At 38.5% G+C, this 5,581-nt stretch overlaps 1 pseudogene; it reads left to right on the forward strand.

Annotated features, from left to right (window-relative positions):
* Window positions 1-3,122: 3,122 nt before the first annotated feature.
* LOC136175130 (olfactory receptor 5F1-like) lies at window positions 3,123-3,966 on the forward strand (annotated as a pseudogene).
* The last annotated feature ends 1,615 nt before the right edge of the window (window positions 3,967-5,581 follow it).

Here is a 5,581-nt window from a genome sequence, read left to right on the forward strand (position 1 = left end):
AGAGCCAAGTCGTTGGAAGACCCTGATGCTGGGAAAGATTGAGGGCAGAAGAAGAAGGGGGAACAGAAGATAAGATGGTTGGATGGCATTATTGACTCAACAGACAGGTGTTTGAGCAAACTCTGACAGATAGTGAAGGACAGGGAAGCCTGGCATTCTGCAGTCTGTGAGGTCACAAAGAATCAGGCACAACTTGGCAACTAAATAGACACAACAACTCTATGTTTGCCTTTACTGTTTAGCTTTTCCATTTGTAATTTTCTAATTTCTGGTTGTGGTCTTTTTTTCTTTTTCTTTTTTATTTTTTTCTTGTGCTTAGAGAAGTTCCCTTAAGATTTGTTTGCAAAGCTGTTCTTGTGGTGCTGAATTGCCTTAGCTGTTGCTTTTCTGTAAATCTTTTGATTTCTCCATCAAATTTGAATGTAAACCTTAAGGATTCTTATGTTGACTATGATGGCTACTCCATTTCTTCTAAGGGATTCTTGCCCACAGTAGTAGACATAAAGTTCATCTGAGTTAATTCACCCATTCCAATCCATTTTAGTTTGCTGATTCCTAAAGTATCGATGTTCACTCTTGCCATCTCCTGTTTGACCACTTCCAATTTTCCTTGTCTCCTGGACCTAACATAACAGGTTCCTATGCAATGTTGCTCTTTACAGAATCAGACTTCGCTTCTATAACCAGTCACATCCACACCTGTATGTTGTTTTTGCTTTGGCTCTGTCTCTTCATTCTTTCTGGAGTTATTTCTCCACTGATCTCCAGTAGCATATTGGGCACCTACTGACCTGGGGAGTTCATCATTCAGTGTCCTATCTTTTTGCCTTTTCATACTGTTCATGCAATTCTCAAGGCAAGAATACTGAAGTGGTTTGCCATTCCCTTCTCCAGTGGACCACATTTCATCATAACTATCCATCATGACCCATCTCTTAGTTGGCCCTACATGGCATGGCTCATATTTGCATTGAATTAGATAAGGCTGTGGTCCATGTGATTAGATTGGTTAGTTTTCTGTGATTACAGTTTCTGTCTGTGTGCCCTCTCATGCCCTCTGCCTGTTCGTACTGTCTTACTGTGATTTCTCTGACCTTGGACGTGGGATATCTCCTCTTGGCCACTCACTGCTGCAGTGTGTTGCAGACTAAGAAGGAGTTTAGGGGTTTACAATTAAGAGGGACAAGCTACCATGTGTAAAATAGATGGACTACAGGGATGTATTGTATAACATAAAAAATTATAGCCACGGTCTTGTAATTTTTTAAAATTTTGTTTATTTTTAATTGGTGGAAAATTTTTCTTGGTTTCTGCTGTATAACACAAACCCATTATAATTATATATCTAATTATTTATGTATATAACTTATACTATATATAATTTATAGTTATGCATATATTTATACATAGATAATTATACATAGGATAATTTTATCCAATAAATTCAGGGTATGTATATATATATATATATATATATATATATATATATATATATATTCCCTTCCCTCTTGAGTCTCCCTCCCCTTCCCCTATCCTACCCTACCAGCTCTTTGAATAGAGTAAAATCTGCAGAAATACTTAATTACTATGCTGTTCACTTGAAACTAGTACAATATTGCAAATCATGTATACCCAGATTTGAAAAGTTAAACATTCTTAATCCATTGTCTTAATGCTCAGGGCATAGTATTCTTTTAATCAAACGATGTAGTTAGTGTCCCCTTTGCATTTCACTCAAGAAGAGAGTTAGAAGTCAAACTGACCCAAACCAAAGGAGGAGTACACACACATATACACAAAGGGAAGTGTAATAATTTTATGTGGGTTATGTACCTTTTTGATTAAACTTAACTTATAAATAAAGAGGCAATTAACTATCCAATTAAAATTATTATATTTACTTAGACAAAAAATTTTTAAGTAATATAGAGATCAGAAACCACTTTATGATCCAAGTGCCACATGCTTTATTTCCTTTATTTCCATATGATCAAAGTGCTACATAATGTTTTATTCAGTTGTCTGCATATGATCACATGTTAATTGCTTTGAGACTGAAGCTTCTGTCTTAAGAGGACTGACTCACAATTAAAACCTATAATCTAGTCCCCATGGTTACCCAACCCTCTTTAAGGAAAGCAAAATAAAAAGGCAGTCATGTGTATATGCTCAGAAGGTGGCTTGAATTTTTTGCAGAGAGGTAATTCAAAGTTTTATGACTTTTTATTTCATTTAAAAAGTGTAAATCTTTTTATTTTAAATTTCACCTGAGCTTATTAAGAATTCTAGTAAAAAGGAAAATCATGGATAGCACAACTAAGACTCTAAGAAGGAAGCTATAAATACCTGTTGCTGTCATTCACTGCTGAGGACAGGTACAGTATATGCAACTACGTGGAATTAATTTGATAACATGCTTTTTAATGAGTGCAGTTGTTTTGGTCCACTTGCAAAACACTGAAAAAGCATTCTTAAGAATGTCATAGATGTCAAACTATTGGTTATTCACAGTAGGCACTGTTTTTGCTGCTTGAAGAACACCGGAGAGATTTCTGGATGGTGATGCGTGAATCTTGCTGTTGAAGAGTATACAGAGCAGTCTTGATGAGAAAAGAAGGCTTTTGAGCTGACCTTACATGCTTGTGCAGAGGATGAGTGAGAACTCAGCAAGAATAGTTCTATACTTTGCATTTTGGATGTGAGTGGGCTAGAAGAGAAAGAATGAATGTATATGCTGCATTTTCAGAAACTTAAGTGGACTATACAGACTTTGACCAGCAAACAGGGAGTTCCACAACCCACATTCAATACAATTGCTTATTGAAGTCCAATGCTTGTTCATTTGTCCACTAGTTTCCCCTTTACTACAGGCCCTCTGGAAATTGGTGATGGACAGGGAGGCCTGGCATGCTGAGTCCACGCAGTCTCAAAGAGCCAGACATGACTGAGCAACTGAACTGAACTGAACTGATAGTCACCCTGCTTGCTCTACTATATTATCCCAGGGTTTTATTTTTTCTATGTGTTAGTAACTTCATTAACACTTCTACTATTTCTTGTGAAATTTGGACAATGACATATTTGCAAGGAATACAGGTTTAAGCATACAACATCTTTAACAAATGGCCAGAAATAATTGTACTTTGCTGACAGAGTTCATCCTGTTGGGATTAGCAGACACATTGGAGCTACAGACTATCCTTTTCTTTCTTTTTTTGGTGATTTACACACTTACAGTTGTGGGAAATATTGGAATGATCCTTTTAATCAGGACTGATTCTCGACTTCACACACCTATGTATTTCTTCCTGGCAATCCTGTCTTTTGCAGACGTTGGTTATTCATCCACCATCACTCCAAAGATGCTGGTAGTCTTTTTAACAGAGAAGAAAACCATCTCCTTTGCTGGTTGCTTCCTGCAGATGTACTTCTTTATAGCCTTTGCCACAATTGAATGCATCCTTTTTGGGTTAATGGCCTATGACCGCTATGTGGCCATATGCAACCCTCTCCTTTACTCCTTGATCATGTCCTGGACGGTCTGCCTGAAAATGGCCATAGGGGCTTTTGCAGCAGGTCTGTTGAACTCCATGGTTCACACAGGTTATGTGAGCAGCTTGCCATTCTGCAGTTCCAATGTCATCCATCACTTCTTCTGTGACACTCCTCCAATTTTGAAGCTCTCTTGTTCTGACACACGCCTGTATGAAAGCATCTTGTCCACATTCGCTGGTGTGAATATAGTTGGAAGTCTACTGGTGACCCTCACCTCCTACTGCTGCATTCTCTTCTCCATCTTCCGTGTGCATGCAGGGGCGGGGAGGCGCAAAGCGTTCTCCACGTGTGCGTCTCACCTGACAGCCGTCATCCTCTTCTATTCCACCTCCATCTACACTTATCTGAGACCTACTTCCAGCTACTCTTTGAATCAGGACAAAGTGGCTTCTGTGTTCTACACAGTGGTGATCCCCATGTTGAATCCTCTGATCTACAGCCTCCGGAATAAGGAAGTAAAGAAGTCTTTATGGAATATGATTACTAGGAAAAGGGTCCCTTCATTACTGGGGTTGTTTGGATAATTTTCTGAACTAAATGGAGTATTTAATGAATTTTAAAATACTGGTTGAAGCTTACTATGATTGTGGGCTTCATTTTCTTAACCTTGTAGAGTAAATATTGAACTTTAAAATGCCGGATCAACTTACAATTTTTCATTAGAATATCTTTATGTAATCATGTTGTGTTTATATCCAAATATATGAATCCAACTGGAGATGGAAATTGCAACCCGTCTCCAGGATTCTTGCTTGGGAAATCCCATGAAAAGAGGAGTCTAGAGGTCTTCTCTGTTTGTGGGGTTGCAAAGAATTGGACATGACTTAGCAACTAACCTTCATATGAAATTCTAAAACTTTCATCTAATTGTTCTATATTTCCACTGGGTTCTCAAAAGTACGATGTGTTTCAATGAAAGTTTGGTTAGAGAATAAAAAGGTTAATTATTGGGCTTCCCAGGTGGCATAGTGGTAAAGAATCTGCCTACCAATGAAAGAGATGCAGGGGACAAGGGTTCAACCTCTGGGTCAGGAGGACCCCCTGGAGAAGGAAATGACAACCCCCTCCAGCATTTTTACCTGGAACATTCCCTGGGCAGAGGAGCTTGGCGAGCTGCAGTCTGCCACGGGGTAGCAGAGTGGGAAATGCCTGAGTACCTGATCATTTAGAGACAAAGTTACAGTATCATATAATCTAATCGTATAGAGTATTTTTAAGATCCATTTAGCTTTTCCTTTGACCTTCTATGTCAGAATTAATGATTAGTATTAATAAGAGATAATGATACATTACATATGTCAAAACTACTTAAAATTGATTTCCATTTTAAGTTTTTGAATTATTTCCCCAGGGGATGCTTAAGTCATATTTCAATACTCAACTTTTAATTGTAGCAGTAGACCTTTTATTTCCCTTCTCACCCTCATGCACATATATGTTCATTAAATAATAAGTATGAGCTTATACAAACATATACTGTCAAGAAAATTGCTGACTGACTGGAATGCACCAATTAAAGTAGCACTCTTTGGATCCCTTTCATTCTCCATAGATTTTCCAATGCTCTTCTCACTTTCTCTCTCCCAGACTGAGACATATACACAAACCACAAGCACACACATTTAAATATGGCAATTTTTAAATAGTACATGGCTCCAAAGTCGGTAGGTCAATGCTCAGTGAATGAATGTGACACGTATTCTTTATAACAAGTTCATGGATTTCCTGTGTATGGGAATCTGTCATCAAGTTAGCAATTAAAATGAGTTAAGTGTGTTTTAATGTTAAAGTTAAGCATTATATGAAGCAAGCTAGGAAGCTGGCTTAGTAGGACTCTGGAGGAAACGGGGTGGGAGCCCGGACTTGCTGAGGAGACAGGACCTGAGACGCTGTCAAGCTAACCTTATGCCTGGCACGAAAGGTCGGTCCGCTCTAACATCCATCGCCCTGTGTCCACATAGGTGACCTTCACCAAAGGGATATTCATGAAGTCATCAATTTGTCGGTTCACCCCTGGACCCTGCTC

The sequence above is a fragment of the Muntiacus reevesi genome, chromosome 9 (genome assembly GCF_963930625.1).
Source record: "Muntiacus reevesi chromosome 9, mMunRee1.1, whole genome shotgun sequence".
NCBI classification, from domain to species: domain Eukaryota; kingdom Metazoa; phylum Chordata; class Mammalia; order Artiodactyla; family Cervidae; genus Muntiacus; species Muntiacus reevesi.